Source organism: Leptonychotes weddellii, chromosome 4 (genome assembly GCF_054177405.1).
Source record: "Leptonychotes weddellii isolate Sample4059 chromosome 4, ASM5417740v2, whole genome shotgun sequence".
Classification (NCBI taxonomy): domain Eukaryota; kingdom Metazoa; phylum Chordata; class Mammalia; order Carnivora; family Phocidae; genus Leptonychotes; species Leptonychotes weddellii.
Window position 1 is genome coordinate 167,914,772 of NC_138372.1, and position 16,672 is coordinate 167,931,443.

At 49.1% G+C, this 16,672-nt stretch overlaps 1 protein-coding gene and 1 pseudogene across 1 annotated transcript in view; one reads left to right on the forward strand and one right to left on the reverse strand.

The window, feature by feature from the left end:
- The window catches only part of LOC102729837 (trafficking protein particle complex subunit 9), a 326,483-nt gene that overhangs the window by 236,893 nt on the left and 72,918 nt on the right, over nt 1-16,672 (reverse strand). The window lies entirely within an intron of this gene.
- LOC102729229 (uncharacterized) lies at nt 2,952-6,835 on the forward strand (annotated as a pseudogene).

Below are 16,672 nucleotides of genomic sequence, written 5' to 3' on the forward strand. Positions count from 1 at the left end.
GAAAGTTGCCACCTAACTATATTGTTTCTTATAGGAGCAGAAGATCTGATCGCCCAAACTTTTGACCATAAAAAGAAGCCACAGGCCATGTGCCGTTTCAAGAGTTGTCACTGGCATAAAAGCCAGGACAGCACCATCTCACCGTTCAGCGCTTTGTGTTCCCTGTAAAGTGATAATCTGAGACAACCGTGTCTGAATTAAGTCAGTTACGATACTCTAAATAGGTAGAAAATGAAAGAAGAGAAAAGCAAAAAAAAAAAAGGGGGGGCCACCCTCTTGGGTCCCCTCCCTCTTCAGGAGCTTTGTACTATCACTTTACTATCACACAGTAAACCTTGCTTTGCTGGCAACAGAAAAAAAAGAAGAGAAATAAGCACATCTTTTCTTCCAAATATGAAAGAAAAAAACTAAGGAAGAATAAGAGAATACAGAGGAAAAAAGTACAGATGTGGCCCAATACAATCTGAAATTACACCTTTTTTTTAAAGATTTTATTTATTTATTTGACAGAGAGAGACACAGTGAGAGAGGGAACACAGCAGGAGGAGAGGGAGAGGGAGAAGCAGGCTTCCCGCGGAGCAGGGAGCCTGATGTGGGGCTCGATCCCAGGACCCCGGGATCATGACCTGAGCCGAAGGCAGACGCTCAACGACTGAGCCACCCAGGGGCCCTGAAATTACACTTTTAGAATCGATTCTGATGCCTCCACTTACAGAACTAAGAACCACACTTCGCCTTAGAATTGCTTTCCTAAGAATAATATTATTGATCTTTCAACATTATGACGCTGAGATCTCTTGTGGGTTCCCAATAAACAGGACCCTTTTGCCCATCTCGTTTCTAAATAAACTGAAGATAGAGATGACAGGTCATCTTTATCAGCGATACAGTCCATGTTGAAAGACATGACATGCAAGTCCTCAGGGACACCAGGAACCGGGCGGCTGGACCTTCCCACCCCCACACCCACCCCAACTCAGGCTGTGCTGAAGCAGGCAGGCCCCCGCCGCCCACCCAGCGGAGGCCCCAGCCCAGCTTCCAGCTCGGAGACGTGGACGAGCATGCCATTGCTCTGCGATATACACGTCATAAACAACAACTTTGAAATGTGCTTTACTTATTTTCTCTTTTCGCCATACAAGGCAATGTGACAGAGTGACGCAAAAGGCAACCACGTGACCGTGGGAGTGGGTAAAATGGGACAGCCCCTGAGGATCACAGGAGGGCAGTTCCTCAGAGTTACGTGTGAGCCACCAATCCCCCTTCTGGGCGGACACCCAAAAGAAGTGAGAACAGGGGCTCAAACAGACACTCGCACGCCGTGTGCACGCCAACGTGAATCACAGCGGCCAAAAGGTGGATGCAAGTCACGTGTCCATCCGTGAACGAATAAATAAAGTGTGGTCTGTACATAAAAGGGAACAGCATTCAGCCTTAAGAAGGGAAGGCCGTCCTGACCCTGCTATACAGCACGGATGAGCCTTGGGGCACGTGCTCGGTGAGGGCCCGCCACAGAGGGCCAACGACCGCATGAGCCCACTCCTAGGAGGGCCCGGGAGCTGTCCCGTTCACACAGACAGTGCAGGGCAGAGGCTACCAGGGGCTGGGGGTGCAGGATGGGAGTTAGTGTTTAACGGGGACAGAGCTGCTGTTTGAGAAGACAGAGTCCTAGAAACGCACGGTGGTGGTGACTGCGCAACAGTGTCATGTACTCAGTGCCACTGAATTATACACTTAAAATAGTGAAAATGGTAAATTTTATGTCATGTGTACCTTACCATGATCAAAAAAAATCAATGAAAACCATAACGATGATAATAGTGCGTGCCAGGTGTGACGTGGGCCCTGGGACACATAGTCCTGTGGGCGTGAGCAAGGGCGCCACAGTCCAGCAAGTCTCCTCGCTATTTAGGAGCGAAGAGACTTGGCTGAGCGAGCGGACGTGGGCACTGGCAGGGTGGTGGGGTGGCCGGCCCGGGGCGCAGGGGCCACGGGGCTGGGTGCACCAGAGACGCCGAGTGGAACGGAGATGCTGGAGCTCAGAGGCCAGCGACCACAGCACCCCAACAGAGTGCTTCAGACACGCCGAGTCGACAGTACGGAGGAGCCGCCCAGGAGGACGAAGAGACCCAAGATGGCTGGATGGTGACAAGGCAAGTGCGCTGGCAGAACGGAGGGTCCTGGGAGCCCTGAAAATCACCCGAGAGTAGAGCATACAGGTGACGACAGAATACTGGAGGGCCTGAGGACAACATTCTGGGAAACACTGAGGTCATGGGCAGGAAGGAAAGGAAGAGGTAGAAAATGAGTTCGAAAAGAATGCCAGACGTTTGGGCTGAGACTCAAGAAGCCAAAGGATGAGAGTTTGTGCAAGAAGAGCAATGGGGGGGTGAATATGACAGAGGCCGATGAGGACACAGAACTCCTGGGGGTTCATGGCACGTGTCCCGTCGAAGGAGACTCTGGTGGGCGCAGGAACCCAAGAGCAACCACTTCCAAAGTGGCAGGAACTGTGTGTGCAAAGCGTGTCCAGGCGGTCCGCGGAAGAGCCTGGCCTCGGTGGGGGGCCGTTGCCAGCCCTGTCTCCCTGCTAGGTATTAACACGCACCCCTCGATGAACTGCAGGACCCAAGGTGGGATACGCTGCTCGCGAGCAAGACTGGGATTTTAAGTCCAGGCTTCTCAAATCCAGTGCTCTTTCCACCACACGGAGCGACTTCTTTGGGCATTGCTGTGCCCATTTCACAGAGAGGGAGTCTGAAGCTTCATTCAGAAGGTCATGTGACTTTCCTGGGGTCGTTCAGACACTAAGTGGCTAAATTACATTCAAACTCAGAACTACGAGTTCAAACTCTCTGTTTTTTTCCATTTTGTCACACTGCCCACCCAAACTGCCCCAATATGTGAAAATATAGACGAACATACAAATATCTTGAAACAGCCAATCCAACATGTCCAGCAAGGTAAGCATCTTCCTTAGCAAAAAAAAAACCAACTCAGCTTTTATTCATTCTGCATATACATCCATACAGAATAATGGTCCAATTACAAAGGTCAAAACGGTCTCATGTGTCACCACTATAAAGATTAATGATCTGCCAAAACAGCAGATACTGAATAAGCCCTGTCACATACCAAGAAAACAAGCCCTTCCTCAACAGACTGCAGATGGACTTCGATAAACCCACCGTGAGCCACTTCAGCTGTCTCCTACCCGTATAACTCTGTTCTTGTTTCTCACCTAGTTTACATAGTGGCAGGTCAGAGTCTCTGATAAGCAATCATTCAAGTACACCAGGAGATTAAATATTTTCCCTTGTTCTTTCCAAGTATGTAAACATGTTCTACCAGAATGAAAGGCAAATACATTAAGCCACCAGCTCATTGTATCATCATCTATTTAAAGCACTACACCTACAAAATATTTAAGTATCTCTAGAGATCTTAATAAAAGACACAGAAGGGAAAATTATCTTAATAAAGGCTTCATAAATAATTAAAAGAATCATATCATATCTGCATATCCAATTATGAAGTAATAGATAAGCTATAGTACAGTAACAGGGCAAACTTACATAATCATTTAAAACGACATTTACAAAGAGTCTGCAATAATATGGAAAACTTCTGTCACATGGAACATCAGGATGCAAAACTATATTTATAAAATAAATTCAACTTAGGGATGCCTGGGTGGCTCAGTCGGTTAAGCGACTGCCTTCGGCCCAGGTCATGATCCCAGGGTCCTGGGATCGAGTCCCACATCGGGCTCCTTGCTCAGCAGGGAACCTGCTTTTCCCTCTCTCTCCCTCTGCTTGTGCTCTCTCTGTCAAATAAATAAAAATCTTTAAAAATAAATAAATAAATTCAATTTAAAGGTAAGTCCAATTTAAAAAGAATAGAAAACAATACTCAAAAACTACACTGAAATGTTTGTTAAGTGTTTGCCCATGCAGGATTATACATCATTTTTTCTTTTTCTGTTTATGTTTTCCAAGATTTCTAAAATGAGTATACACTATTTGTACAGTAAAAATTATTTCAAAAATACTTAGACGTGAATTTTCAAAGCAGTTTTATAAAGAAAAGTCGGGGTTTGTTTATAACTGCTCCTCGTGCATTTTAAAGCAGACAGCATCCTGGGCCACCTGGGTGGCGCAGTCGGTTGAACGTCTGTCCGACTCCTGGTTTTGGCTCAGGTCCTGATCTCAGGATGCTGGGATCGAGCCCCATGTCGGGCTCCACGCTCAGAGGGGAGTCTGCTTGAAATTCTCCCCCTCTCCCTCGGCCCCTCCCCACCCCCTGCTCTCACCCTGTCTCTCTAAAATGATCAATAAATAAGTAAAATCTTAAAAAGAAGGCAGCACCCTGAAATGTCCGTGGAGCGAGCAGCTGCTGAGGCCCCCTCGTTCTGACAGAGGCGGGAGTTCACCATACGGACGCGTGCAGCCTTTCCCAGCCCGACACGCTGTTCTCTCGGCAGTGCTCAGAAAAAAGAGCGACGGCAGCGACTGACATTTAATGAGGACTTACTATATGCCTGGCCTTGTGCCAAACACCTTACATATGTTATCTCATTAAACTGTCCCCCAAAAGCTTATGTGAGGGATGCCACTGTTGTCCCAATTTTACAGATGAGCAAACTGAAGCTTGAAAGATTTCCTCCTAGCTCAGGGTGCCTTTCACTTCTTTCACCAGGCTCTCACTCATAATAACGGGCTATGCTCCACCATCTCTCTTTCTTCTAAAACTGTTTCATATTTCACTCAACATCCCTTTAACCAACAAATATTGGGTATCTGCCCTGGTGTAAGGATGATCCCTACCTTAGACATTCAACCCAAATGCCACCTCTTCAAGGACAACATGATCCCCTAAGTCCTCAGTCTTCTTCTATGCCTGGTGGGATCTCCATTAATATATACTAACAAATGATTTGTTACCTGCTAGTATGTTATTTGCTAGTAGTAAAAGGCAACATAAATTAATTCAGTTCCGCATGTATTGACTACTTTCTAGGTAAAAGTGCCGTTCAGAATGATGAAAGATCAAAGGTGAATAAGGCATGGCCCCGTCCCCAAGGAGTCTGTGATCTGATGAGGGAACCAGAGCAAAATTACTCTCAGGACATAATGAAATCATGCCGAATTGAGAGCTAAGTAAGGTAAGGAGGAAGTGAAGAGGCACAGCATGGGAAACGGGGAAAGTAGGACAGAGCATGCTGTAATAGGAACAGCGTGGAAAACCACAGGGCACGCTTAAAGAACAGCAAAAAAGTCCAATATATAGGAAATACAGATTACGTAGATGGAAGTAAAATGAAATTAGGCTAAAAAGATGGTTTGGATCAGATTGTGAATGTCCCTGAGATGGAGCTAAGACTTTATTAAGACAGGAAGGGCCAGTCACTGCAGCTTCACAAGGACAGAAGGATGTGACTCTGTGCATTTCAAGGAGATATTTCTGGCTTCAGTGTGAAGAATGGATCAGGAGGAGCAATGCCAGGAAGTAGGACATGATGTGAAGAGTCCAAGAAATAGGTGTTGAAAGAGAAGAGGGATCCCACCTGAAAAAAACTCAAGCATTAGAATGGATACAGAACCTATCCAAGCAGTTAAGAGGATGTAGGATGGGCAGGACAATTTGGGGCCAACTCCAAAAGCTTTAAGCTTCCAAAAAGAACATGGTGACACCCTTAAGGAAAAGATAATTAAGTCAACTGGGGTTAGAGTGGATTTAGGACCCTATGATGTTCAGGGGACAGGCCAGCTTTCATGTGGAAATTACAGCTCAGAGGTCAGGACTGCAAATGTGACTGTGGGAGCAAGGCCTGTGTGAGCGGGCGGGGGGGAGCCATGGCGGGGTCACCACCATCGAGGCGGCGAAGCGCAAGATCCAGGGTCTGCCGCAGCAAGCCAAACACGCAGAGGAGGGGGCTGGGCACCAGCAGTGGGGAGTGGAGGGGCAAGGTGGGCCCGGGAGCAGGCTGAGGCTGAGACCCCACCATTCTAACCGTAGAATCCAGCCGGGAGAAGAGGAGCTGGACCGCACCCAGGAGCACCTGGCCACAGCCCTGCTGAAGCTCCAGGAAGCCGAGAAAGCCGCCGATGAGCACCAGCGAGGGATGGAGGTCATTGAGAACCGAGCCTCAAAGATGAAGAAAAGCTGGAACCCCAGGAAATCCAACTCCGAGAAGTCGAGCACACTGCAGAAGAGGCAGATGGGAGGCAGGAAGGGGTTGCTGGGAGGCTGCTGATGACTGAGGGGGCCTGGGAGCACACGGAGGAGCGGGCTGGGCTGGCAGAGTCCCGTTGCCAGGAGACGGATGAGCAGACCAGACCCGGCAATGTCTCAGCGCTGCTGGCAGAAAGCACTCTCAAAAGGGACACAAATACAAGGAAGAGACAAAAATTCTTACGGATCAACTCCAGGAGGCAGAGACCTGTGTGAGTTTGCCTAGAGATGGGTAGCCGAGCCGGAGCAGAGACCAGGGACAATTTGGAAGAGGAGCTGAAATGCACCAAGGAGGCGCCCCTCTGTGCCCCAGAGGTGCTGGGCCAGCCCCCGCCTGACCTGAGCAAGATGCGGAGCATCCCAGTCCCACCCAACCTGCCGCTGCTCCTCCCTCTGACCCCGGCTCCCCCGGAAGCCAGCCTGACCGAAGCTGGCCTTGAAACTGGGGCCTGATCTCTACCTGGAAGGCTGCTTTCTCCTCCTGCCACCTCTCCCACCCCAACCCCTGTGTCTTCGTCACCAAACGGACTCTGCCTCTCCCCAGATTCCAGTTGGGCTTGAGCCTGAGCACCTTTGGGAACATTTAAGGGAATGTGAGCACAATGCACAATGTCTTTAAAAGCATGCTGTGATGTCCACATTTTGTTGTTGCTGATGTAGCGACCATTTGTAAAACATTCCAAATAAGCCCACAGTTGTGAAGCGGCAGGCTAACCCCTGCCTCACATGTGGAAAGGGACCTGTCAGCCTACCACTCACGGCAAGAGGGGGGAAAGCGGAACGCACCTGCACTACTGAGAGCCCAGAAGGATTCCAGGAGAAGTGGCCAAAATCGTGGCTCGGGGTTTCAGCTTTAAGGTATCTTTGAGAGACTTTATTTTTAATTTTTTTTCATCAGAAGTGACCCAACAAATTCAGAGGGTGAGACCTCTCTCTGAGACCAACTCCTTGTCCTATCCTCACCCCAACCACCCACAGAATGCATCATGTTCCCCTTATGTTGAGGTGACCACTTACTTGCTCTCTCACCTCCTTGAAAGAAAAAAGAAATGATGTGTTTGCCACGGACAGAGCCTCTCCTCCCCCTTTGCTGGGTACGAAGCTGCTGTCTCTGAAAGTGCCATCTTGCTGTGCTTTATATCAGTCAGCTCTAGAGAAATCTCGAACAGCTTATGTACAAAACTGCTTTTACATTTTTTATTATTTTGCAACTTTGTTTCTCTAGGTTTGGGACACGTTGGCCACCCCGTCTGGCTGAGAACTCTCTACAGTCTGTGGGCTGACAGTCTGCTGATATTTTAAAGATTCTTTTCCTCCCCAATTCCCCTTTTTGGTGAGGTTTCTGTGAGGTCTGTTTGATGTGCACCCTGAAGCTCATTGGCTTAAAATGCACCCTCCTTTGGTGGGCTCTCTTTGGGGGCCGACTGAGAGAAAGAAACCAATAGTGCAACTGTTTTGATACTGAAAATTGACAAGTGTCTTTTTAAAATAAAGAACAAGTCCCTTCAAAAAAAAGAAGTAGAACTATAAAATCATGAGCAAATTTTTATTTTTAAAAGTATATTTTAAATATAGCAAGAGCTTAACTCTTAAATCCCCACCACAAATCTTCACAGAACATTTTAAATTTATAAACTCATTGACCCACTTTGTAATTTGTTTTTTAATAACCTTACTTTTCAAAACTCAAATCATTACTTTTATGTAATACTGATTTCATAATTTTTATAAACCAAAAATGTCTTTCCAGATGCTCATGTTTCTTCCCCAAGGAGAAGTGAGTGAAGTAAACACACTTCTGTGTCACATCCTTGAGGTAAAAAAATAAAAAAACCTTTCTGGGACGCCTGGGTGGCTCAGTTGGTTAAGCGACTGCCTTCGGCTCAGGTCATGATCCTGGAATCCCGGGATCGAGCCCCGCATCGGGCTCCCTGCTCAGCTGGGGGTCTGCTTCTCCCTCTGACCCTCCCCTCTCTCATGCTCTCTCTCTCATTCTCTCTCAAATAAATACATCTTAAAAAAAAAAAAAAAAGCTTTCTGATTTTATGACATGTGATCACAAGTTAGAATGTAACAAAAGATTCTGTTCTACAGAGATTTCTAGCTCCCAGATGGAGGAGGAGCCTGCCGAGCTTCTGGGTACCCGGCTATCCGCTCTTTCGACATGGAACTGGGAGACACAGAGGCAACATCAAAGTGAGGACCACGGAAGCATCTGGAAAATGTACAACTTCTCTCCCTTCCTGCCCTCCCTCAGCCTCATGACACGGTCAAATGGGAGACCGAGAGTCCGTCTCCCCAAGAGGGAGGCCCAGGAGGGCACCTGCCCCAGGCCAAGTTCCGACCTACTCTGACGCTGAGGAAGCGGCAAACCTTAATGCATCTTCTCTAGGCTGAGTAGCAAAGCAATGAGCTGGCAATCAAATGAAGAAGCCGAATAAATTCAACCTGACATCTTCCATCTCATCCGATCCTTGTCTTTCAAACAAATGACAGCCGTCTCCCAGCTGACAGATAAGCCGGGTACAGGGACTAAGCTGTGGCATCTGCCACTGGCGACAGAGCTCGGGGGGCCGGTGCCTCGCCAGAGCAGGGCAAAGAGATTTGGCATTCGATGAAGACCCATCGACGAGCGGGATCCTCAAGGCCAGTGGATAAGAGCACCGACCCCAGAGCCAGACGGCCGGGGTCCAAATCCCACTGCCTCCCAATACTACGCAGGAGGCCTCATGCACGTTAGCGCCTCTCTTTCACACCTCATTTCCTCGCCGTAAAATGCGCCTAATGGCCGCTGCCCTCGTGGGGACATTGTGAGGGTTCAGGTGGTTCCCACACATGGGGACACATGCAGGAACACATCCAGGGCCCAGCAAAGAGAAGGTGCCCATGGACTGTGGTCAGGACCTTCTCGGGACCCAGAAACCCTGGTGCGGGCAACACCGGTCCCTGTCTCCCTGCACCCTTGAGAAAAGATACAGAAGGGCACTCTGAGAAGATAAATTCCGGCTGGGTGAGTGAGGAATGAGTTAGTCAGGCTTCAGACGGCAGCACCAGGACACTGAGCACAGGTGATCTGGAAAGCGAGGACTGAGCACTCACCCGGAGAAGGGGGCCACCAGGAGGGCAGGAACAAACCCGAGCGGAGGGCCCACTGCCACGCGCTGTGCAGGTGTGGGTGTGTGGTCGTCCCGCCAGGGCCCGCCTCCCCATCGGCAGGTGGGCTGCCTGCGGTCCTGCGAGAGGCTGGGAGCACCGGGCACGTGGTCAGCGTGCCACACTCAGGGTGCTGCTGCTGACGCCATTAACTTGTCTCACTGAAGCCACATGTCAGAACAAAGGGAGCCAGAGGTAAGACCAGGAAAGGAACGCTTGCTGCAGGACTGCTGTGTGCCAGGGGCCCTACTGGGCACAAAGCGTGGGGTGCCCGTCACCCGACCGCAGAGATGAGTGAAGGTCTCTGAGAGGCTGACAGAGCGTTCCTCTCATGCTGCTCCCCCTGCCGCGTCACACGAGGCCCCACCGCAGGTCCCCGCTGCCCCTTCGGGGTCCCTGTGACATCGTGGCCTCTGGGGAGCTCGAAAGCCCAGGCCAGGAGCGAGTGCCCCCTCCTGTCACATCCTCCAGCACCTGCAACTTTTTATGTCATTGTTTTTTATCTTCTAAACCCATCGATAGCCACACAGACACTGCCCTTCTGCCGACTCTGGAATGCTCTCTTACCCCACCGTTGGCTTAGCCATGCAAACAGTAGAGCCCAGAGGTTCAGGAGAAATAAGTCCCTGGACCTTTGCATCTTCCTTGTTCCACTAAAATTATCCCCGGGGGTGCCTGGGTGGCTCAGATGGTTAAGCGTCTGCCTTCGGCTCAGGTCATGGTCCCAGGGTCCTGGGATCGAGCCCTGCATCGGGCTCCCTGCTCCACAGGAAGCCTGCTTCTCTCTCTCCCCCTCCCCCTGCTTGTGTTCCCTCTCTCGCTGTGTCTCTATCAAATAAATAAATAAATAAATCTTAAAAAAAAGAAAGAAACAAAACTCTGCTACGGAAAGAGAAACCAGCAGAGTTTTTAAAAAAATAAATAAATAAAAATAAAATTATCCCCGGAAGTGCATAAAACATGACTGGAACGTCAGGAAAGCCCACGGACACTCAGTGAGAACGTTCATCTCCACGACGATGGAGAATAACAAAGACTCACTGTGGTTAACCAGGCTCGGTCACCAGCCATGTTCCAGTTTCTTAAACCATCCTTAGAGTGGGCACAATCCAAAACCCCTGCCTCCGCAGAGCTTCCAACTGGCCACGGAACAGATGCTCAGCGTTGTCATCCTGCACTCTGGTTTCGGTATTCTGTGAATGGCACACAGGATCTCCTCCCCTGCAAAGGGGGTCGTCTGTACAGATACTCACCCAGAGAACAGTCTAAAGAAAGTTTCTGCATTTTATCTTACTGAGGGATATGCCATTTCTTTCCCCCAAATAGATCCCTACCACTGAGAAGTTGCTTAGTTAATATGAGTTTGAATTTATATTCAAATCACTTAAAAAAAAAAAAAAAAAAGATATACAGAAAAGCCTACACCAATGCCTCCTTCTTCTCCCCTAAATCAATGAAGCAGGGACACCAGGGAGATGCGATGGTGGCATGAGCCAGTTAACTTTTATTCTGTCCACATGCTACACACAGAAAAGAAGCTAACAAATATGGACCGCTGGCCATAAGAGACCCTGGAAAGTATGCAGCTGACTCATTTCAAACAAGTCAGCTCCATTTCAATTCCACTGCCAATTCTAAAAGGCAAGTGTTGTAACTTACTGCAAGCCACTTTGACCTCTTTGGGGTTCATAAAAATCAAGTTAGTGGGTAGTGACTAGCATCCCACGGGATGGGATAGACTGGATCATAGTTCACGTTCGGAGCTGAATTATGTCCCCTGCAAGTTCGTATGTTGAAGTCCTTGTGCCTGGTAAGGCTCTGGGAATATGACTGAATTTGGAGACAAGGCCTTTAAAGAGGTAATTATGATAAAGTGAGGTCACACAGGGGCCCTAATCCAATCTGACTAGCGTCCTCATGGGAAGAGGAGATTAGAACACAGACTCACAGAGGGTGACCGCATGAGGACAAAGGGAGAGGACGAGTCTGCAAGCCAAGGAGAAAAGCTTCCAATGAAACCGACCCTGCCAGCACCTCGATCTTGGACGCCCAGCCTCCAAACTGTGAGAAAAGAAGTTTCTGTTGTTCAAACCACCCACTGTGGTACTCTGTTAGGGCAGCGGAGCCGGATGACACAGGACAACTCACACAGGAAGAACAGGTATCACTTATGAAACATTTGGGTTTACGCGGACAGTGTATGTCTAATCTGGCTCATCATGGTCAATATAGTTTGAAGGTGACTGTTGCAATGATTACAGGTGAGCCCGTGAAGGTACTGGAGACGAGTCTTCACCTTGATTCTCTGCTCTCGGAGGTGCGTGTGTTGAAACACTTGTGCAAGTCAGAAGTAAACCAACAGTGACAATGACGGTTTTCTGAGCACATACTTTGTTTCAGACTCTTCAGAGACACTGTCTCCAATCCTTACACCAGCACAGCAAGGGAAGCATAATCCTCACTTTACCTACCCAGGAGGAAACAAGGCCAAGAAAAACAAGGCAATTCGATTTAGTGAGCACTGAGTGAGCCCCTGAGTCAGACTTTGTGCTAGGCTGGGGCTTCGGGGAAAAGAAGCCCCGATCCCAGCTGTCCAGCCTCACACATGCAGTCCGCAGACATGAAAACTCTCGACTAACATGCAACATGCTGAGCACTGTTATGTAAGTGTGGGGGAAAACTGAGAAGAAAGGCCTTTTCTGCTCCCGAAAGGAGTCAAGGAAAGCTATCAGAGATGGGGGAGGTTAGTGCTCATTCTGGGGAGTAGAAACCCTGAAGAAGAAGCACAGATGTGAACACAGAGGCTCTGTTCCGGGAACAGCAGCTAAGCCCAGCGTCTCCACAAAAGAGATGGGCTGGGCCAGACTGAAAAGCACACTGCAAACCATGCTAAGGGACTTGAACCCTAGTTCTGTACTATGGGAAGCCTTGCGTGCTCTCTGAGCGGAAGGTTGCTAGGGATAAATACCTGCTGTGGGAATATCCCTTGATACTCCAGGTGGCCAACCGGCAAGAAACGGGTCTCGGAAGACAAGAACATTCCTTGGGATGCTGCCATATTCTAGGCCAGAAATGGCCATGTCTGGGCTGGGCAATGGTACACCGGTGCGTGGTGCAGCCGACGGTGGGCAAGTGAACAGGACAGCAAGACACCACTCCAGTGCCGACAGCTCACACCATCTGGCCCACGGTGTCCTACAGAGGCGACGTGCAAAGGGCCCTTTTTGATACCACCCCAGGATGTTCTGTTTTGGTTTATCTAAAACTTGGCAAATTAGTATTTTCCCGTAACTGCTAAATCCACTAATATATTTGGGATTTTGACACACTGATAGTTTTTCTTCACCTCATTATTTTACATGTGTGGTTTCTCGACCAAGAATGCACTCTATTAGTAGGTACTTTGTACTATGTTGTACCACACAGTACTTATCTCTTCAAACAGAACTAAAAGGAAGTCAAAAGCTTCCCTTTATTTCTACCAGGTGTTGGTTCAACCCCTTCTATTTCTGAACAAACAAAAGGGATTGTATAAACTACAGTGGAAACAAATTATACCCCTTTGTTGAGGAGCTCCCACATAACAGCTCACAAGCTTATCTTCCCTGCTCCCCACCCAGGTGAAAAATGAAATCCATTCAATCAAAACTCTCCAAGAAACCACATGTGCCATCTGGAAAAAGAATACAAGGAGTAAAAAGCACGTCAGGAATGGAAACCATGAAGCAAAATGATACATATTACCTTGACAATTTAACAATTATGGCCTTCATTTTTGGCCAGAGTTCATGTTGTAGTTCTTTGCGCCTTGCTATATGCAAAACTAAAGGGTAAAAACTCAAATCTAAAGACTGTATGTGCTTCTTAATGGGAATAAGATACAACATGTAGAACTTAGAGCCCAAACCCTGTGTTTTCATCTGTTAGTCCATATTCTAGGAGACTCTCGACTGTTCGGGTCATATTTTACCCACAATCTCCAATTCCAAATGTATTCTTATTTTCAGTACCATTTTACAATTTACTTAGATTCAAAAAATGTAAAGAAGACATATGTTAAGTACGAAAGATGACCAGAAAAATATAATTCACAAAAGTCCAGGATTGCGGTAAGCAAGAGCGCGTGGGGGTGGGGGACACGGAGGTGGGCATGGCCGCACGTGTCTCATCCTGCCCCCAACATCGCACGTGCCCGCCGCCCTGACTCCCTCACAGAGGACTGTTTTGCTGACACACCAGCCTCAACCACCGCCGATTTCACGTCAGCCCCAGGCTCTCTCTTTTCAATGAAAGCATTTCACGAATCTGTAACTGTGACACCCCTTACGTAGTTTTGCATGACTTTTCATACACATACCTGTACAAACCACAAGAAATCTCACTGAGTGTCAGGCAACAAATCTGATTTGGGAAATACTGCTCCCACAGCCCAGGGGTACTAAGGGCCCCTGCCCACCCCACCCCCCGAGGGCAGTGGTTCTCTGCACTCACTTCCCAAGCAAACAAATAATGACTACAGAGGGGAAAAGGAAGATGTTGGTTTTCAGAAATGAGTGAAGACACAGAAGTTAAAAACACTCTACTAATAATTTCTACTTATCAGAGGCCTTTTCTCAGCCCACAGAGCACACCTGCTGTGCCGGCCTCCCAGAGGTCCTGGTGAAATGCACACTCCTGGGTCTTAGGTCCAGGCGGGAGCCTGGAACTGGCCCTGTACTTTCTGGGCTAGCTGCTGGCTCAGTGAGATTTTCTTTCAACATGTGAGTATTTCCCCTGAGGGCTAAGTGTTATTTGAACCAAATATCCAAATCCACAAGCAGCTGAGTACTGCACAAGAGAGGAGGGACTCTTGAGTTTCCAGCTGCAAGATAGAGGAATGATCCGCACTAACAGTCTTTAATCCTCGCAGTGGGCTCATGTGCCCATTTCACAAACAGGAAAGAGGAGGTGGAGGGAAGTTGGATGACTTCCTTGTTGGACAGTGAGTGAACAAACACTGAGTGGGCACCTGCCATGCACAGTCCTAGGTGTAGGCAGATGTCCACCCAGGACAGACAGGTCCCTCCCCCAAGGAGCTCGTGTTCCAGCAAGGAGGACGGCTAGCCGTAAAAAGGCAAAGAGATACAGGGGGCCATGAGGCAGACTGAGACGGGGTGTCTGAACTCAGGCCTGAGGGGTACTGAAAAGGCAGTCGCACAAACATCTTGTGGAAACGATTAAAGCAGAAAGACCCAACGCATAGTCCTGGAGACAGGGTGGAAACGAGCTTCCCTGGAGAGACAACAAGGAAGAGCAACTATGGCTGAAGCTAAGTCAATGAACGGAGCATGGAGGGTGACTGTTCTGGGGAACTAAGGAGGGGAAAATGATGGGAGCCCATGGACGGTTTGAAGCAGAAAAGCGACAAGGTGGGACACTAGGTGGAGGACTACAGGCCAAGGAGACCCCTGATGGCCGGACAGGGCAGCTGAGGCCTCGCAGTGGTTTCCACTGTGCCTGTGAGGACACACGAGTGGTGACAAGTGGCCACGTCTGGGCTCTATTTAGGAGGTGAGATCATGAGAGAGTGAGGAGGAGGACCAAGGAAAGGAAAAGCAGCGGCAGTGAGTCCTGATGACACGCCCACACGAGGAGGGGGGTTTCTGAAGGAGGAGGCCAGAAGCAGCAATAGGAAAGGCCGGCACCCCGTCTCTGGGCCCGAGGCACTTGGGGTGTTGGGGCAGAGGCAGGAGGCACTTGAGGGACGGCAGGGAAGCAGTGCCCTCAGGGGTTCCTGGGTGGGACGTGCTCTGTCGTGCGGGACTGGCTCACCCCGGCATTCGGCTCTTGTTCCCTCAGACTACATGCGAAAGACCCATGGGGCGCAGTCAGACCGGAGGCATGCCCACACTTCCAAACTCCCGCGCTCAAGCCACTAGCTTGATGCGAGAAGGCTAAGGGGCCACTCAGGGGAAAAACGAGGCTGAGGTGAAATAGGGAGTTTGCGATCGCAGACCCTGAGTTCCTCCGGCCACGGTGGAAGGGGCCACAAGAGCAAGAGGGCAGGGAGGTGGGGCCTGCTCCGGGGGACACAGACTGTATCTCTGTTTCCAACGTCAAGGTCCGCGGAGGAGATCACATCAAATGTTTAAAACATTCTCCTGCTACCTTCAGCTTCAGTCCAGGGAAGCACTTGTGGGAGACGTCCTGACCCCTTTAAGCCTGCCAGACACCAGCCAGGTCTATGAGGGCACTGGACTGATTTTAGAGTTAGCTGTGCATACATCCTCTGACAAGGCTAAAGCTGGGTTCCAGACTTGGCTTTCCCTGAATAACTGGGCATCTCAGGGCAAACTACTGGGCATCTCAAAGTAGCGGGGACCTCGTCAGCCCAGTAGCCGGGACCCAACCTGCCTCCCAAACCCAACAATGAGAGCCAAATGAGCCAAGAGACAGGAAAGCACCCAGAAGACTGTAGAAGAAGTTCATGTGAGAGGCAGGCAGTTAGTATACAAACATGCAGGGAAAATACTCAACCCTGCGAGCTACCAAGAAAACATAAATTAAAACAAGAAGGTAGCCTTCTGGACATATTGAATCAACAGCACTGCTGCCATCAGGATAATCAGAACGATGCTTTCAGAGGCAATCTGGCAATATGCTTCAGCAGCAATAAAAATGCTCAAAATGACTGATCCAATAAGCCCTCTCTGGATAAAATCTCCCTCCTGCTAAAGAAGCCAAAGATCTAAAGATGTTCACCATAGCATTGCCCAAAACAGCAAAAACAGACCAGATCAAGAAAGCAAGCAAACAGAAGAAAAGTATTTACTATTAATGCATTCCACAAGATGTGAGCGCCAACCCATGCCCACTAGCTAGCCATGGGGCACAAGGTTCTCTTTGAGGTGCTCACCATGCTTCAAAGTGGTGGTGAGGACAGGTGCCCATATCTGGGAACATACTAAAACTTGAAGTGTACACTCTGAGTGGGTGAATCATGTGCTCCATGAATTAAGCTTCAATAAAGTTGTTTTTAAAAAGAGGAAAACAGGGGCACCTGGGTGGCTCAGTCGGTTGGGCAGCTGTCTCTTGATCTTGGCTCAGGTCATGATCTCAGGGTCCGGGGAACAAGCCCCACGTCGGGCTCTGCACTCAGCAGGGACTCGGCTTGAGGATTCTCTCTATCCCTCTGTTCCTCCCCCCACTTGCGCACACACATGCATGCAAGCACTCTCTCTCTAAAATCAATCTTTAGGGGCGCCTGGGTGGCTCAGTCGTTAAGCATCTGCCTTCGGCTCAGGTC